The following is a 20,559-nucleotide window of genomic DNA, read 5'->3' as shown; positions in this document are numbered from 1 at the left end:
GGCTGAAAGATGTTAATGGAATTTTTCTGGCATTAGGCAAATAGTCTGACAGGACAATGAATCATTTCTAAAATCTCTGCTCTCACAGTATAAGAGCAGAACACTTGTGTACTCTGCACATTTAAAAATTTTCAATAAGATAAATGATGTTCTAACAGGAATAATTATTTAGCTCAGAATTGCTCTATCCTTTTCAGTAATAATTGATTTTCAAAATATTTGAAATTTTTACCTGATGATAGGTAGTGCCCTGGTTTTGCTTCATATTTACTAATATATAACTGGTATTCTGTTAATTAATCCATCTTTCCTAGTTGTCCAAATCTAAGAAAAGCTTTTAAATATTACTCAGGACATTGCATGCTGTGAACATAGAATTCCACAGGTAAATTAAAGAGATACCAGAATCTATTTATGTCAGGCAGTACAGCAGAAGGAACCGTGGCCCTGAATAAACCCAAAATTTGAGAATACAAATGAGAGATTTCCAAAATGGGACACCCGGGGCAGCTGATGATGGGTAAATGAAGGGAGACCTGTTTGAAATGTGAGTTGTATCTCAAGTCTTTGGGTAATTTTTTGGTTTTGTTTGGGTTTGGGTGGTTTTTGTTGGGATTTTTTGGGGTTGCATGAGGGCATTTCTAGCATTGTTAAGGGAAATGTGAGAAAACCACAAAAATTCTGCCAAAAAAAAGCAAATATTTTACAGCGTGTCAACCTTATATCTGTCCTTTAGCACAAACTGGAGTTCAGTGGGATGTCAGATACATAATTGAATTTGATTTTCTGAATCTCTGTGCCAGTGAGGCAACAGCCAGCACGGAATGTTGGCTGTGCTGTTTAAGTGATGAGGTTCCCAGTGGACACCCTGTGAGAGGCTCCAAGATCCTCCCATCAATTCTTGTCTCACTTGAGGCACAACACTGCTGGCAATTTCCAGGAATACTCTTGAAGTCACCTTGTGATTTGAAATGCTACTTAAGTTTTAAATCGCAGCATATAATTAATATTAAAACCAAAAAAAATCTGCTGTCTTTATATCACAGCCATCACATCAGCATTACAACCAGCAGGAAATCCCTCTTTTCATAGCTTGGCCATCATCCTCTCTTTTCCCCTTTTTTTTGACTATGTACCTGCTTGTGAGGTGCTGCTGTGGCAACAATTAGCCCTCATTTGTTATCTTAAAAGATAACTGCAAACTGTAAAGAAATAAGAACAGCAGTTACTGTGGAAGCTGAGTAACAGGCAGCACTTAAAGGAGGAGGAGAAGTAAATACAACAAAACAAAAAACCACCTTTTTTTGTTGCATGAGCCTCAAGGTGTCTGTGGCCACAGTTTGCAGGGACTGAAGTGCCCTTTATAATTCTCAAACATGGTCCTACTGTAAAAAGACAATACCTGGGCTGGGGGAAGCTCATCCTTTTGACCAAACCTGTAGGATTGATTACCTGCACCAGTGCTATTTTTAGAAATAATTCATCAAGGTTGTACAGACACCTTGGTGCCTAGAATAATATTAACACCCTTGAAGCCTCCCCTCTCCTCCCCATCACAGTCAATCTTTCCTTAGTCTTTTACAGCTCGGAAAGAATTTAATACATGGAGGCAAAGGAAGCAAGGCCAGGGTGTGGTGACAGGTCCTCAAACTCACAGAAGCCATTTAGCATCTCCTAATAACGAGCACAAAGCCCCTGTGTGCCCCAGGCATGGTTTGGGCAGGTGCAGCTGGAAGGAGCTCCCCAGTTTGCTGAAGTTCCACGAGGCAGCACTTGGCTGTGGAGCAGCTGCTGTCCCCAGGGAAAAGCAGCAGCAGAGTCCTCTTATTGTCCAGAATCCCTCCTGATTCTTAGGGTAGAGCTGGCCCCACCCTATTCCTTCTTGTGTGCTTGTTCCCAGAAGCTGGAGAAAGGCAAACTCGGGTTTCTGAGTTGGAGAGCAGAGGGGACTGCTTTTTGCTGCATGGCAGCAGGAAAGGTTGGTCTGGGTCCTAGGAAAGGATGGAGATATCAAGGGAACTTGTTGGGAAAGATCCTGCAAAGTCCAGGAGGGGAATAAAAGAATTTCTTTCATTGAAATGGGGGAGAGGAAAGGAATCTTAGAAAACAGATGAATAGGATAGGCTGGGGAAGAGAGAAATGCAGGCCACTAAACCACTCATAATCTTGTGAAGTTTCTCACAGCCCCTTGAGCCTGACTTCTTCTGTGTCCTGTCTTTCATCCACGTTACTGCCTGGAATTCCATGGCTGTCTAATACTCCTCAGGCATGGAATATCATTAAGTCCCACTCACTCCTGTACTAACTGCTCGTGTTCTCCAGTTGCCTTTGAGTTTTGCATGATTGCAGAGCTTCCCCAAGCCCTTATTACACACCTGAGAGTTCTTTTATTGTGAGGGAACATTCTGTCATTTATTTCCAACCTCTGCTTCCTCTGCACTCTGGAAGAAATAAATAGATCACACTACAATTAAAACTAACCAAATCATGTGAGCTTCCCTGTTTTCCTGAAAGCATTTTTTGTAGACTCAAGCCTCACAAAACTTACTGAGAAATAGGAGCAAAAGTATGGTAATGTTTCTGAAAATCTTTCTTGTAAAGATGCATTTGTTCTCTTCTGGTCATGACAAAGTAATTTTAGCTTCCTTTTTATAGCTGCAGAGATGGGAAGGTTCACCAAACCTTCACCAGAGAGTGAATCAATGCATTAGCAATTAGCCATTTGCACAATTATATTTAACTTCTGAAATAACTAATTTCAGCTCTCTGAAGAGTAAGAAGTTGGTACAGGGTTGCATTCACCAGCTGACCACTGTGATCCTTTTTATTTCCAGTCCCAGTTATCTCATCCCCACCACTAATGCAAGAATGAAAACCACCAAAAAGCTCGACTGACAAATGCTTCCTTCACCAGACAAATAGAGAATGACAGGTAATAAGCTCTTTCTTTTTTTTTCAGTCCAAGGGAAATATTTACATATCAGTGTACAATTTTACTTAGATTCCAACTGAGAGCTGAAGTTTCCCATTAATTTCTCTGATACTAGGCCAAATCTATGAAAGATGGAAAAGTATCCACCATTTTTTGGCTTTCAGAATGCACAGCTGATGTTAAAAGGAAGAAACAGGTATAGCTTGGGTGAAGGTGAAATACTTACAGGGATACTGAATCAGAGCAGCATCTTTTCTCTTTATAAAATAGAGGTTAACTGCTCACAATAAGCATAATGAGAGCAGCATTAATTCCCCAGTGAAGAGCCAAAAGGCAGATTTCAACGGGGAAGCAGATTGGCTGCAAACCAGGGCAGGAGCCCCCTGCTCTCCCACAGAGCAGCTGACCATGCTGCACCTTTTCCAGCAGAAAAATACAATCCATATTCTTGTTTACCAGATTTCTTTCTGAGCCATGGAAATTACTGTAAATGAGTATGAAAATGACAACAGAGAAATTGGATGTTCTGAAATGGGAGTTCAGAGGCAATTCCAGCTGCTCTTTTAAGAAGAAAAGAATGTCAGATTTCTCACTGTGTGATTATACAGGCATTCGAGACAGTTTTTATTTGTTCTTAGTTTAGAATTGTGTTTCTAAAGTTGATTTATGTCTGAAACTGGTTGCCAATGTTAGGAAGACCAGTTCAAAAGAATCAGTTCCCGTGGCTTGGGAGGCTTCAGTGCAGAATATTCAATGGTTGATTTTGGGGATCATTAAACTCCTTTTTGGAGTAGTGTTAAACTGATATATGGGGTGTGTTATTGGTCTGAATTAATTTTATGTGTACTGGAACGAGATGGGATGATTTCATAAGGGATTTATTGATCACTTTTATCGTTCTGTGATACTTTAAAAATTTTGGTTTTAGAAGTGTTCACAAGCAAAGCTTTTTGTACTTATCCTGTACTACAGAGAGGAAAGGAATCCAAATTACTTCTTTAACCACAGCAGAGAATTTCTTGACCAGAGTAGAGCATTTCTTTGTCTTTATGGATGTTCTGTGTTATTGGCAGCTCTCTGTTGACCTCCCTTTCACCTCTGAAACTTTGTTTTTACTGTGGAAGTTAAAGAGATCATGATTTAATTATAAGCTGTGAGACAACATGTATTATTTTGAATCTGCATGACAATGAAGCAATGATAACTACACAGTAATTTGTTGTTACAAACCTGCTATGTCCACAGGATAACATCTCTTGCCATGTGCATCTTGAGATGAGCATCACTGCTGCTCAGTGTAACCCAGCCAGGTGAGTGTGATAAAATGGGGACACATGGAAATAACACGGGGCAAAGCTGTGCTCATGCAACAGCCCTCTGGGTACCCAGGCAATTCGTGCCTTGAGGCTCTGTAGCTACTCTGAGAAATAAATTATCAGGGGAAGAGGCTGTCATTTAGTGAGGGTTGTGAAGAAAGAGGGAATCCAGTGGCTGTCTTCAGGCAGGGCTGCAGACCCAGGGCTTGGGGTGGTGTTGGGTTGCTGCCAGCTGGAGCAGGTTTTATACTGGGGGAAAGAAGCTGAATTCTGCTTGGATGAGGGAATCAGCAACTGAGGAGAATATCCCCCTATCTGCTTCAGATTGGCTGTTTCACTCTGCCTTACACTCCAACGTGAATATCTTAGGAGGGCAAACCATTGCTAACACTGTGTTTTTATATTTGATTTCTGCAGCAAGCACCAATGAAAATTCTGACAGCTTAATCAGGCAGTATTATGTAAATGTGGGGAAAATTACAGTAGTTGATGTTTGAAGAGGGTTGTCAGCAGTGAAAGTGTTTATAATGTTTGATAAAGTTACGGCTTTTTTTTTTGCAAACAAGTAAAAATAAAGCATGCATCACCACAATTTTCCATACATTTAAGTTTCAGATTCCCACTGAAACTCAAATTCAACTGTATCAGTTTTGTCTAATCAGTGCAAGTGGCTGACCAGTGTTTAGTGCTAGTGTAATATATTTTTGTGTTGATTTTGTTCAGTCTTTTCAACTGTTGAAAAAATAATGAACAAAATGAAGGAGAAAAAAAAGCTGGCAAAAGGCAAAGAAAATCACCAGCACCCAAGGATTTTCAACACACTGATTGCTCTGTAAGAGGTGCAGAAAGATGAGCAAACCTTGTGCTGGCCGTTTGGACTGGTGCTGTTTGAGGTGCCCCAGACACAGACCTTGGTCTGGGCACCAAGAACATCAGTGCAGCTCTGAGCCTGCCAAAAGGGCTCACTGGTGCCCCTGGGCAGCCTCTCCAGGGTGGATTGGTGCTGGCAGGACAGGAACAGGACCTGGGGAGGTGCTGTGAGCTGTAAACTCCCGTAGAGGTGCAGATTTTTCACTGATGTCTTGCCCTTGTTCGTGGTGATTCCACAGCAGGGCTGAGAGTGATAATTTGAGCTTGTGCAGCAGCTTCATCTTGGTGAGAGAGTTTGTTGTACTGAGATTTGCTTGGATTGGATCTGAAAGAGGCAGGAGCACATGGGAAAGGTGGGGATAATGCCTCAGGAAGTGCATTAGCTCTGGTGGGGGCAATTTGTGCCCAAGGAATGGTGTGTTCACATGGAAGAACGCAGAAAATATGGACCTGCTTATCTGCCTCTAGAGAGGGATGTCTGGTTGTGGTGACTTCATTGTGTTGTTTTTATGACATGTAGCAGCTAAATGTCCCTGCAATACCAGAACAAGTGAGCTTTAATGGAGATTTAGACATAAATAACCATAGTGGGTTTAACTGTTACAAATTAAATGCATTAGGATAAGCTGGAGTTACCTAAGGCTTGCAGAATTCAATGCAAAACCTGGAAATTTAGAACAAGGGAATGGGAAAAGCAGAGGTATTTCCATCACTGGATGTTAAATCACAGAACCACAGGATGGTTTGGCTTGGAAGGGACCTTAAAGCCCATCCAGTGCCACCCCTGTCATGGGCAGGGACACCTTCCACTGTCCCAGGCTGCTCCAAGCCCCAATGTCCGGCCTGGCCTTGGACACTGCCAGGGATCCAGGGGCAGCCACAGCCTCTCTGGGCACCCTGTGCCAGGGCCTCACAACAGACAGACAGAATCTCTCTGTGCTGATGAGTACAGCAGAATTTTTTCCAATTTCATGGTGAAAAGCAGAATAATGTTAAGGTTTTCCTACTGAAAGACATTTGCACTGCACTTTGGAGCATGTGGTTGTTCACACAGAAATCCCAGTATAAGCAGGATCCCATCCTGGGATTCAGAACTGGTGACTTTCCCTATATCAATAGTCCTACACCCTGCTGATTACGTTTCTGTTTAAGCAGCTCTGAAAAAGAATTGTTTCATGGATTATTTAATTGCATTTCAACCTAGGAGTCTATATAGTGTAATTCAGTGAACTTTGATTTTTCATTATTCTAAAATTGGAAGCTGAAAAGTAGTAGCATCTATAATTGCCTGTCACAGTGCCTAAAATCTACTTTGCTTGCAGGTGTATTGCCTTGATTTTCTTTTTGGTGTGGTGGGGTACCTACATTGTTTTGAAATAGAAAAAATGCTTCTGAGGTAATGTGCATAAAAAGAATTATTTCATGTACTCTGCTGCTCTGGATAGAATTCTTCTGGTGCTGTGCAATTGCTTTAGCTAACTTACAGCTCTGTTGGTTGACATATATCAACAAAAATAGATGCAGACAGTCAATTATTTGAATTATGTTCAAAGGCATTCTCATCTCTGTTTTATAAGGAAAGAAACTTGAATGAAGCAGAGCTTTTCCTATGCCAATTACTTCTGTGCAGAGCTCCTGAGAGGAGGGAGCCATTCAAGTCAGGGGTTTGGGGTTTGTTGGTTTGTTGGTTTGTTTGTAGTTTGTTTGGTTTCTTACATTGCTGTCAAAAATCAGACATGTGAGAGCATCAGATTACCTCAGGGGTAAAAAGTGCACTCACTTCAGCCTTTTCATTTGAACACAGTCCTGCAAAAAACAGTGTACAAAACACCCCAAATGGTGGCTTTAAGGCTTTTAAGGGAGAGAAGAAAAATTTGGATTACTTGAAAGCTTTGATTTTTTTCATCAGAATATTCCAATCTTCTTTCATTTTTTTTCCCATGTGTGTGAGTGCGTGTTCTGTTTTTGGCCTCCTGAAGAGAGGGTGAAAAGCTGTGTTTCTTGGGTTGGACATGGGAAGACCTGCAATAATGTTATAAATGATGGGCTTTATCTAATTTTTTATTAAGATGAGAACATCACTGCTGTGTGAATACACTTCTACTGCTACTGCACAGTTCAGTAGACAAAGATTTTTTCCTGAGCTGCACACACATAAAGAACTTCTGTCAGATCCATTAAATCATAATTGATGGTGACATATCTTTAAGTAGGAAGCATCTTTAGTTTAAAAAGTAAACAAACAAAAACCAAACCTAAAACCAACCAAAATCCCTTTAATTTGCATAAAAATGCAATTTACAGCAGTAACGCAGTTTTAAGATGCGAGGGGAAAAGAAGGAATCCTTACTAAAATTAATGGTTCATCAAACCTTATTCTTGATAATTATGCTTCTTATATGTAGTTTGCATGATATGGAGTGCTATCAATTATTGAAAATCATTCCTGGCTCCACAGTTACCTACTTCTGCTCAAAATGACTTGTCAAATATTTGACATTCAGATTATTCTCCCTGTTTGAGTGCAACTGCAGAGACTGTTATGGAAAAATACAAGCATTCAGAAATTCAGGCTTTGCACTGGAATTTCATACGAACACTTCAATATCAATTTCTGAAGGTTTTCAAAGCGCAGAGTGAAGAAAAATAAAGGTAAACTAACGTAGCTTCTTCTGGTGACCAGCATACTTGTTTAGATGCTGAAAATTGTTTTTCCAGATTATCAAAGGACAAAGTTGCAAAGCACCAGGTGTTCTTTAGTTTATTGCAAAATGGAGTTGATTGCTGTTCTGGCTGCTTTCCTGATTTTCATAGTCTTCATTAGAATCATCTAATAAATAACAAGCTGAATCAGCATTTTGATTAAGGAGATTGTTCTAATAATAAATTAATAGGATTTTTATTTTTGAGCAAAATAGCAGCCAGAGAACTCTTAAAGCTTTTGTTTCTATGAGCCCCATCTTCCCAGGCAAGTTCTGGAGCTCACAAATTTCCTTCATTTGACTGCAGCAGGAGGATAAACTGCATTCCACGGCAGCTCTGCTGCTCAGTGTTGCCCTTAAGAACAGAGAGCTCAAGCTGGAAGCTTCTAGAAAAACTTCTGGAATGAGGAGAATAGTGTAGACTTATAAAATGAAGATCATTTATTTAAACAACAAAATCAAAACCAGCAACTAAATCCCAGTGAAATCTCTGATTGAAATGAACAGAGCTGCTCACTAGGACAGAGGGAAAGTATTGATATGTTACCCCTTTGTTATTCTCACTTCATCACCTCTTGGTATTTAAATAATATCTTAATAAAGCAGGCTTTCAAAAAATACTGGCAAGAATATGAAGGATTTGGGGGAGTGCTATTAATGATCATTCCCACTTATTCTGTCATCAAGAGCCTTTAACAAGTTGCCCACAGTCCACAGCAAAGACATTTTTCCTTCTCTTTCTGGTTTCCAGTTTCTCGTGCAATAGTGCTCCCAAACGTGACATGCCAGGGGTTTGCACCAAGCTCTGCTGCTGCCCTGCCCACGCCGAGCTCAGCACAGGTGGCTGCCACCAGACAGAGCCCCTTGCTCCGCTCCCGAGCCAGGATGTCGCTCCCGTGAGCCCCAAGCCAGGCGCTCTGGGCTGATCGAAGGATGGTTCTCTCTGCCCACTCCCAGCTCCTCTGCCATCCCAGTTTTTCCAGTCCCGTAGGAGAGGGACTGTTCAGAGCAGCTTTGCTGCCAAAGCCAATTCCTTGTCTGGGCTGGGGAGCTGGGGCTGGGAGGTGTCACCGCAGCCTGGCCTATCCTTCCAATTCTCTTTCCTCTGGGAAATAACAAAGGCTATTTTGTTATCCTAACTCAAAAGCAATCAATGAAATTAAAATGAACTGTCACCTAACAGAAATGCAAATGTAATCTGCCTTAGTCATTTCCCTGCCCTTGCTCATCAACAGATACCCTTAAAAAGCTCTCTGCATACAAGATTGCCTTCTATTTATCTCTGTTTATCTCTTTATTTCATCTCCTGAGAGTAGTGATGCCTCCTGATTCCTTACAGACCCTACCAGCCTTACCTCAGTAATTTAAGATGATGCTCAATGGCTTTCACCCAAAAAAAACAACTTAAATATTTCTGACAGTCAGAGCAATGAGGTGTTGGTCAAAAAAAAAAAAACAAACCCAACAAATTACTGCTCAGAAAAATAGACTCTAAAGATAGAATATAGAGATAATCTTATTTCAGCTTATTAATTATGCCTTGTAAGCAATGAATCAAATCACTTTGCTGTATAATACAATTACTGCTGTAATTTGTAGTCATTACAGTTTGCACTGAGGTATAATTGTGTAATTCATTTTCTGCAGGTTATTGGCAGAGAAGGTCTTAACAACTTCAGCATGGAGACTTTGGGTTTGCTACAGTTTAATTTGCAGATCATTAGCACAATAGACCTAATAGCTTGTTGTGTCTACCCATCAAGGAGTTATTTATGTTTGGATCATGCATTAAAGAGAAAGATTAAGAAGAGATTCGAGGAAGGGACATTATTACCTGGTGCTTTTTCCCCGTTTCAGTCTTTAGGTTCTGTTGCATCCGTGCCTCCTGTCCGGGGCACATAACTCTCTGGTCAGCTGTACGTTCTAGCAGGTTGTTTGAAGATGAGCTGGCTCTTCTACCTGCAGTGAATTACTCCAACTAGCAAGTTAATATTTTGGCATAGTCTTCTGCATCTGATTAATGTTCATTAAATCAATCTCGATTTGATTGAAATAGATTTTTAAGTGTCAGCTTTCCCATCCAAATGGAGCACAAGAAGTGCTGCTCCTGCTGACATCTGCCATGAAATAAAATATAACAAGTAAGTCATATTCCAAGTGTGTATTTTCTTCTGGTCCTGCTGAATGCATATCCTGACTCTTATGCATGGTGGGTTTGGCTTTTTGAGTTGTATTTTTGTTTTGGTTTGGGTTTTTTTTGCCTTTGATGTGTCTCTATAGTATTTTAAGAGTGATTAGTTTTATAATTATTCCAGCTCCTTCACAATTTACACTATTTTTCCTTATTTAGTGTCTCTCTTTTAAATTACAAAGAGGGATAAGAAAAGGACAAAAAACAAAACAAAAACAAAACAAAAACCCAACAAAAACACAAACAAGAAAGGAACAACCAAAAAAACCACCAAAATAATTATTTCCTTTATGAATGCAGTCAGTGTAATATATATTGCAAAATATGGGCTATATGAGCATCACTGAAGATGATTTTCATGAGTGATTTGCACAAAATTGTTCCTATTGATTAAAAAAAGAGCAGATAATTCTGATAATCTGTCATGTGCTGTGGAACTGATAAATTGGCAGGTTGGGCATTCAGTTCTTCCTAGTAAATATACATGCCTTGGTTCAGATAAGTTTAGCTATAAAATTTTCCTATAAATCATATTTGAAAGATCATTTTTTTGCTTAAGTCTTACCTGAATGTTGGGTGTTTGGGATTTCTTATGCGATCTGACAGTTTATAATTTTAAAGTGTTTTACAAGTGTAACTAATTACTTCCAGAAGCTTATAAATAGAACGGTCTTGGACGAATCTTTGTCCAAATTAAGCCAAATTAAGATTTTGAGGTCTGAGAAATGCCTGAATTATTCAGCTGTTACTGAAATTTTCCACTGTGGAAAAACATCATGGCCTTTATGCTTAGCTTGTTTTTTTTTTTTTAAAGTAAGAGCTGCATGCACCTGGCCTCCTGTAAAGCACAAAATCAAAGTCTTAAATGTTAGAAGAACAAGAAAATAAGTGATTGTAGTGAGTTGTGTGCACGTTGCTGCTTGCCTCCATGTATAATATACATGAAATGTAACACAGACATGCACAAAGCTGTAATATGTCACAAACTGGAAATGTTCAGTGATGGGAATATTGGGAGCTTATCTCTCCTTGATTAAGACCTGGAATTCCCTTTGCTACCATTCCTCGCAAGAAGCTGTCTTGTGAGTTATGGAAAAGTTACTGCAGTGGGAAAAGGGAGAAAATTATTACCAGGCACTGCCAGGATGGGTTAGGAGCCGCAAAGCTGAGAAAGGGAAGATCTGATATGAAGGAGCTGCTGTGGGATAAGTCTGTGTGATCACTTGATCACCCATCACCTCGAGGACCTTATGCAAACAGAATTTGTTGGCTGGGAGCAGAGGAATCAGCCACTGGTTGCAAAAAACTTTTTGGTTACCAGCAAGTGAGCAGAGCTGGGTCACCAGCACCAGCAGCATTTCTGTCTGGCAGAACTTTCCCTGCAGAGAACCTTCTGCTGGAGCAGCAAAGTGTCCTCTGCCCCTGTCAGAGCCTCACAGGGCTGAGGCTGTTGGGGAAAGTACTGGGAGAGGTGGGGTTGGTGAAAACTGTGGTGACAAAACCACAGCAAACGAGGGGCGTGCAGGGCAGGACTTTGCTTTCGCGAGCAGCAGCGTTTCCAGAGCTGCTGCCTCCCTGCTAGAGCCAAATCCTGTTCTTCACATGCACACAAACATGGACAGGGATTTCAGTCAGCACATCTGCCGTATTCTAGGTCAAACAGTTGCAGTGGCCTTGCTGTCACACCTCACGAGGATGAGAGTGCAGTGTGAAGCAGTTTCCACAGGATGACCTGGCAGATGAATTCCCAGAGGGCCACACAGGCTGGTCTGCCACAGAGGTTCCTCAAAAACATCATTTCACCTTTGTTCTGTTTGCAGTGGGTGCCCACAGGGAGTAAGGAGGGGATGAATATCTTCCAGAGGCAATTGTGCGAGTAAAAAGGGTTCTCAGCTGCAGCTGCTTGTTGCTGCCCTGGTTTTGGGAGATTTTACTGTCATGAGCAGCAACCTGCTGATGAAGCAGCTCATGCAAACACTCCCTCACGTGCCTTGGACAGAACTGGACAGAACGGGTTAAACACGCACTTTTTGGCTGGGGTGAATTGGTGAGCTGTGAATTGGAACACTTTAAAGCAGCTCAAACCTCAGCCCTGCAAAGGGGCCCCCTGTGCCCCCTCGGGATCCCACAGCAGGAGATCGGCTCTCCTTGGAGGAGCCACTGCAGCACAGCTGATTGGGCTCTTCAGAGGCAAATATTCAGCTCACTTGAAATTGCCAGAAGTTAATTCTACCAGCTCCACACACGATCTTATCATGTCTTCTGATCTATTCTCCTAACAAGTAGAGAGGATCTTTTCCTCACTTCTTGTCATGTATTAAGGTGTGCTGCATCTCAGGAATTCTGGTTCTCTTTTTGCCAACACAACCTTCATGTAAATCCAAATAAATCTTGCTCTGTATGGCCCAGATTAGACCTGAAAGGACATACAACTCCCCGTGTATCCAAAAGAAAACCTCATTTTTGCCTGACGAATAGAGCTATATGCCACTCACATAAAATACAAATGTTTTACCCTTATTAGAAAATAAATCACATTAATTTGACCACCTTAATCCCAGAAGAACATTCCTAATTGAGAGCTTTAACAAGAAATATTAAAGAAAAAGAAGAAAAGAAAACTGGCTGCAAGACTTTCTCAAGATGCTGCTCCAGGACTCAGGATCTCCTGGCAGTATTTTTCATGGATTTATGATTGCCATTTTGGTGGTACTTGAGTCCCTTCCTGACTGTAATGTGTCATTATTACTCTATTTCACTTTGTAAATAAAAATGAAAGATGTAGATAAAGCAACCTGAGCAAGGACTACTCTGTTTGCAGTTGAACATGCTCTCCAGTTGCTGCTGTTGTCCTTTTCCTTCCACTGCTCTCTCTACTGATAACCAGAATTTATTTTAGTGACTAAGTCTCTTCCAGTCCCCTCCTCTCTCTGCCCATGCCTGTCTGGGTGTTGTAAAGAGATCCAAAGGATCTCCTGGAACTCTGGAACAGTGACCTTGGCTTATCTGAGCTGTTTGGGGATATTGGAATAGTGAAAGAATAGCTTCAAATTGCCTCCTAGGTTGCAATATTTAGAATTTGAATATATTTTACCTTCTGTATTTTAAGTGCTTTGTGTGCTCTGTTTCTGAGTATGGCTTTTCATAAACATTGAATATTAATTGTAAAATCAAAGGTTGGGGCGTCTGGTGAAAGAACTGGTTGTGCTTGTAAGGTATTTTGAGTACAATTATTCCTAATGAATGTAAAATGAGATTAAATGTGCCCGCTGAGGTGAAGGGGGCAGAAAGAAAGAATCTTGTATTTGACCCAAGCAACAGCACCCAGGAAATTTGTATCCATAATTATGAAAAATAACATGATCTGATTAAGCTGATACTGTACAGAAACCACAACTATTTTTCCACACTTCCTGCCATTATTGAAAATGTCTTTTAATTGACCATTCTAAATTAGCATGTTTTCATACAGTCATAATTTCCATACCCTGTCTCCTGAGAGTTACATACAACTTACACCATATTTAAGTAAAGTACAAGCAATTATGTTTCCTACTCTTTGCAAATGACTTCTTTTTTAAACCAGAGTTTAGAAAAAAAAATCTTTTTAGAAGTTGCCATTAGGACCTGCAACCAAATAAAGTTCTTCCATTCTTTTCCTTGATACAAACTTTATCCTCAGAATGCAGAATTCAAATTGTAGAGCCTCGAAAATTCTTTGAAAAAATAATAATGGCAAATGTTGCTATGGTTACAGAGCCATTCCCATTTGCTTTGCTTTTCTGCCTTAGTAATGAAAGTGGAATGAGGGATTTTTATTCCAACTGTCTGCATGATGCTTTGTAGGGGAAATTCATATCCCACTAAATATCCTCCACTCATTTTTGAAACCAGAATGTTTTGGGGCTTGGTGTTTCTGAAGCTGTTTTCCCCTGTTTTCTTATTAATGTTGATTAAAGACAAATATAATCTTACAAGCTGTAGTGGAAGTGTGAGTTTCGCTTACAATTCCACTCGGATAAAGGACAGACTCAATTTCTATCCTTCCTCAGTCTAACACCCCTTGGGTATAAAATACTGAGCTTGAGTTGCCTTAATTTATTGAGTTACCTTATTCTCAGGAGTGACTGGCACTGACTTTTTTTTTTTTTCACACTGAAGCACTGGATATCCTTAAGATTTCTTGAGCTCATGCAGAACAGATAAAGTAGAGCTCTGGGATGTCCAATTTTATCCCTCTGGGTTGCTGGGGCGTTTCAGTTGTAATTTTGTGATCAACTTGCAGTTCCTTGTCCTTCCAATAACACAAACCTCTGTGACCCCAGAAAAAAAGCTCAGGATGCTTCACTTCCCAAGGTACTTTCCTTACTGACAAGTAATTCCTCCTATGGCAGAACTGAAGTGTTTGGGAAAAGTCTTCTGATTTTCTTATCAACAAAAGCATCAGCAGCAGCTTTTCCTGAGGATGAAAATCCATTTGGAAGCAGCCACTGCCAGGGTAATGCAGCTGAACTGCTCTCCTGAGGACAATAAGGAACCTCTTTTAAGGTAGCAATGATGGGGCATAAATGAACCCTCTGAGGGCAGAATCAGCGATGCTCTCCCCGGGGGGTGTTCCAATCCTGCTGCAGAGAGCTTTCTGGGAAAAGATAATGCAAATAAAGGCTGCTTGGCACAGAAACACACCAGAGATTGTGCAGGGGGTTCAGGTTTTGGGGTTTTTCCCAAAAACCGCGTTTGGGATGAGAGCAGGGCTTCATTTTGCAGAAGATGAAGACCCACAGTACCTCACCTCATTAGGATGAGATTCCTTGCTGGCTGTCTCAACAGCACATACATTTGAGGTGGGCATGGCAGCACGGCCATCATTAAGGTTTTCTGATACTTTTTTTAGTAACAAGCAACTCTCAGCAGCTCAGAGTTTTGCCAAGCAGCTCTGAGAATGTCTCCATTCTGAAGGGCTTTCCTACATTCTCAGACACACCCACACAGAGCTATACCCCCTGTGATGCTTTTGTTCCAGTTTACTTCTTTATTTCAGCCAAAGCAATCGAGAGTTAACCTAAGGAAGTAGTATACTGATAGCTTTCTGGGTTTGTTTTTTTTGGGGGGGTGGATATTTCTAGTTTGGATTTTACTTTCCCTTCATTCTCTTGAGCCTTTGATTTTCGGAAAACTTAGACTTTGCTGCAGAAACCACATTTGATGGACTTTAGCACTTATGTGTCTTTGCTGCCCCCATGTAAACCTCTCCACATTTTCTAAGTTACAAGGCTGAGAACTCCAGCTAATTCTTGGACAGGTACATTGTTAATGAAGTCAAGCCCTTCAGGAGTTTTTTTGCCTGGGTGGGCTGGAAATTATCTGCTCTCACACAGTACCTACACGTGCAGACTCTTAATGAACCAGCTCCTCGAGCTCTCTGAGCACTCAGGAAAGGGGAAGTGTTGGGGAAGATGAAACAGGAAAGCCTTATAAATGTGATTGCCTGACAAAAGATTTTGGGAATATGAAAACTATAAGCGACATCGAAATGAAGGCCACCTTTGAGATACCAAGTCTTAGTTACTGAACAACTGGAAAACAATGGTATGGCCGACTGAAGGTAATCCCCTCTTGATTGAACAATACCCTCTGCTTGCAGGCAGGTCCAAGGGTCAGAGCAGACCCTACTAGCTCAGCAGAAGGGGTCCAAAGAGTAGTTTTTAGGAGTTAAGATGTAACACTCTGTGGTAATATAAGAACTCTTATAGGCTGTATGTAAATGCTATAGGATTTGTATCTTGTATTAGATTGGTTAGTGACAATTAGAATATTCAGTACAGAAGATGATTTATTGTATTGTAACCTGGACTTCACCATCTTATCCACTCTACTTACTGCACTCTTAATCCACTCCTCTCTCTCTCTTTACTTACCCGCTTACACTCTTGCTCTCTTGGGCCTGCTCAGAGCTGCAGCTGGCAGCTCTAAGCAGTGCCCCTGTACCCACGCCCTTTGCAATAAACCGCATGTTCCAAGATCTGACTTCAGAGATCTCTCGTCACTGTCCCGACCGTCCGAACCCACCCAAGCTCCTACAGAAAGCACTGGGAATTTGCCATCCTGGGGTGAAACAGCTGCTTCAAGCTGGAAGGAGGGGTGCAGCAAGAGGGCTCTCAGTAAGGGCTGGGAGCTTGTGTTCCTCTGAATTCCCCGCTGATACGGTGGGAAAAATCGGGCAGTATCTGAGTGTAAGGAACAGAAGTCTAAAAAAGCAACAGCTGCTGTGACCTTGGGCTAGGAACATTAGTCTGAGAGCCAAACAGCAGCAAAGGACACGAGGCAGTTTGTGATGGAGATATAAAGCTTGCTTAGATTGCTCAGATTTCAAGGTATGTGCTGACAGCACAGAACTGGGGAGATAAGAGGACCTTTGTGATGTGCAGGCAGAGCTCGAGGATTTTCAGCACTGTAAAGAAAGAAATAAGTTTTTCTTTTTGCACTGGCAGTTGACTGGGCTCTTGAGGAATGGGGTGGAATGGAGGAGAGGAATTGCAGAAATTTTAGAAATGGATGTTAAAGGTTGAGAATTCAAGAGGACTGCAGATCTGAAGGTGAGTAAAAAAGGGCTGAGAGGAGTGTGATATTTCAGGAGGGAGAGGTGGGGGACCCATGAGATTCTCAGACAGCAGCTGACAGAATAAACATTAGGGAGAGCAGAATAAAGCTCAGGAAAGAACACAGTAGAATGAATTTTTCAAATTTCTGGAAGGAGAAAAAGCATTTATCCACATAATCTTGTGGAGTCTGGATTTAGACAGACCTTGGACAATAGGAGAAAAATTAGCTACTAATAGTGTCACACCCAAAGTCATCCGTGCCAAAGAGGGAGACCTGGTTTATCATTTGCTGCTGCTCCTATGGAAAGAGTTAGATTATTATTATTATTACTATTATTATTATTATCCAATGTTTAGCTATGTTTCTTCAGTGAGAGTCAAATTATAAATTCCTTAAATATTTTCAAATTATAGAGTAACCAGAGATGGGTTAATGCACAGTAGGGTGCAGATGATATTCACTGTTCAGAGTTTAAATTGACTGACCCCTCAAAAGCACAGAAATGGACACTGGAGCCTTGAGAGACAACTGCAGAGCTAAAAGCTTGACTGAAACACCCTTGTAATATGCTTTAAAAAAGAAAAAAAAATCCATTTTTGTCCAAACTTATTATGGAGGCTGCCTTAAACAATAAATGTTTCTGATCTTACTTGCTAACTCTCTGTCAAAGAATTTGGACACTCTGGGCAATATCATAATCATATATAAAAGAATATTTTAAAGATTCTAAGTAACTTGGTGCCTAAAGCTTCTTTGACAGAAAAAGTAACTTATTCAAGTTTAAGTTTTGTATTTCTGTGAAATTTATCTTCAAATATTTGACTGAAGTTTTGAGACGTCTCTCTTGGTTTCGTGAGATGTGAAACATTTAATTAAAATTGACTTAAAATCTAAAGAAAGACATGGAGAACTGGCTCAGATAACTTAAACATGGGGAAGGGAAAGACTTTATATATTTGCATATTTTATTACTGGATAGAAAAAGCAATTTTTCAAATAAATGCTAGTTCTTCTGAGTCTTCTACCCATTTATCTGAAGAAAGATCAAACAGAGTATGAAATTTCAGAATGGTCTGACTTCCTAAGCTATACTAAAAATATTTTAGTTCTGGCTGTCCAATGTAAGTTACTGGAGGATGTTCTGTGATTTAATTGGTCTCTACTGGTTTTATGCTCAAAGGACAGTTTCTTTGAGATAGCTAGCAAAACTCTCCTAAGAAAAATAGCAATCAATATCTAAGATGGGCTTATTAAAGGAAAATGTTATCTTCTTTGTCTAGCTCGGTTTAAATTTTTATACATTTTTTTTCAATTTCTGTCACTGAAATAATTTTTTAAATTATTAATACTGCTCTGTCTGTAATTTTATGCCCTTTGTTGTTTTCTGTGACTGACTTCAGTATAGGATGAGAGTTACTGGAGTTTAGATTGACATTCTTTGCCATTTCCCAGACAGAATTCCCACCTTCCCAACGCCTGAACCTCTGAGAGCTGCAAGAGCAGCACAAGCACTGCTCCCACTGAGCACTGGAGACATCTGCAGAGAGTTAAAGAGAGAGGATTTTAATGCCTTCAACTCTCTTCCATTTAAAACTTCACAGCTGCTAAGAGACGGGTCCTTCTTAAAACACCCCACGCTGTCCAAATATTCCATTTTATTAAGTATAAATAATTTTCCAAGTGATTTTTTATCCAGGTTTTTATTGTTTTCACCTGCAAATATCTAAACTTTGCCATGAGTTTCTGCATACTGGGGTTGGAGCTGTCTTTATGTTGTACCCCACACATTCCCTGATGTGAGAGCTTTAGAAACACAAATTGTTTTAGATGTCCACACCCTGAAAACAAAGAGTGATTACTGATATTGATTCTTGCTTAATACAAAGGGTGATCACAGAATGACAGAATCATTAAGGTTGCAAAATATCTCCAAGATCACCAAATCCTCTGGGAGCTGGTTGAATGGGCATGATGGTATTGGGGCAAAGGGCCACCACAGCCACTCGTTTTCTGAGCACAACTGGGGGCTGGGACTCCTCCACTTCCCTTGGACAACTCATTCCAATGTTGGACTACTCTTGCAGTTAAGAAATTTTTCCTTATATCGAATCTGGTTATTGATTTTTACCTTAAAAAAAAAAAAATAAAAAAAAGAAGGTGATGATTGAGTGATTCTTTATCTAGTGGATTCAGCCCACTATGTACAGTGAGTGCTTGAATAATAAGTTTTTAACAAGTGGAAATAAAGGTGTAGCAGGAGGGCAAAGCAGTCTGCAGAACTTCAGACATTGTTGGCAGGTGGAAACTCATTAAATAACTGCACGTGCTTGAGGAGGTAGAAGATCTATTCTGTACTGCTCTTGAGACAATGCTCACAGAAATATTCCTGTTTCATCTGTCTGATAAATGGTGATCTTGGAAAAGAAAGTGGTTCTTCTGCAGGCAGCTGTGCAATTCAGTCCTCCACACTTCCTTTCTCTGTGTGCTATAAAGATGAAGTCTATTGCCTTCGACATTTACAAATCAAATCTTTTCATGCCACTAACTGCTTTTAGAGAAAAGCACAGATGCAAAATCCCTGTTTGGCTCTGAAGAGAGGCCAGCAAATCGCCTACTGACAGCAAGGCTCACCACTGCTCATCAGAATCTGCACTCCAGGGTTTGCTGCAGCACTTGCCATGGAAAGGCTATTGTTGAGATTAGCTCTTGTTCTGAATTCTGAAAAACAGCACTGCACTTAAAATAATGGGAAAGGAACAAAACTATAGGATGTCTAACTTTCCATTTAAGTGCTGCACTTCAAAACAAAAGATATCTCTCCACCCCCCTCGGCTCTGGGTACAGCTTTCTGATGCTGCAGCTGGGGTGTGGGTTTCGAGCTACACCGCAGAAATGTGTGGATTTGGGGGTGGAGGGCTGGTAGGGATTGCTTTTTTCTCTTTTTCTTTTTGTATTTATGGAAGCACAGACATTTCTTTTTGCTGTATGCAGGCACGGCTGCCAACCACACATTTGGGGAAGGGCTGAAGGTTTGAGGGGCTCTGGAAGGGGGAGGGCAAGGCCCCTGCCTGGATTTCAGTTGTTTTTCAGCCAATGGCACTGGACATACACTCACATAAAGCTTCCACACACTTTAATAACAATTTGCAGGCTTTTAATTAAAAGTAAATTATAGCAATTCTGCTGCTTTCCCTCTCTTTGTGAAAGCAGATAAACTGTTTGAACACTGTTTTCTTTTCCGGTCTTAAATTGTAATGCTTCATAATATCAACCCACTAGCAGAGCACTTAAAACTGAAACAACAATGTCAATTTGAATTTAGTTTAATCGAATTCGGAGGGATAGAGCTTAAATCTTATATAACACATATGGTGATCTTTATTTTTATCTTCTGGGAAACTTATACCAAGAGTTTGAAGCAGTTTAAAGCATTAAACTGAGAATGATGTCAAACCAAAGATTGGTCAATATTGGGACAAAAGCTAATTTTTGAGCCTTCAGTAGATCTGGAATTGCTTTCATGAACTGACCTCTACTTTTTTATTTTTGAGACATAAAGATGTGAGTGGCATCGAGATGTCAACGTAGAAAGTTCTTTCCTCCACAAAAGCACAGCATGTTAAAATTGCAAGTGATAGAGTAGGCTTTTTTTGTCATGTAGCAGCAAACATTCTGAGTGACTCCAGCACGGTTTTCCTCTTGTCAACAAGTTAATTTGAAGAAAAATAGCTGTGCTTCCAAAATAATAGTGTCTCCTGTCATAGAACTGCTGAACACTTGGTTCTGCTACAAGGATTTTTATTAGAGAGAAGCAAGACTAATTTACAAACATCAAGAAGCAGAATGTGATAAACCTGGCTGTGCTTGGATGTTTAGAGAATCTGCACTGTCAGTTTAGCTACAAATGTGCTGTGGCAGTCAGGAACACTTGCCAAACCTCACTGC

This window comes from Coloeus monedula, assembly GCF_965178545.1.
Source record: "Coloeus monedula genome assembly, chromosome: 12".
Classification (NCBI taxonomy): domain Eukaryota; kingdom Metazoa; phylum Chordata; class Aves; order Passeriformes; family Corvidae; genus Coloeus; species Coloeus monedula.
The sequence above is the reverse complement of the archived record's forward strand: the minus strand, read 5'-3'. Positions refer to the sequence as shown.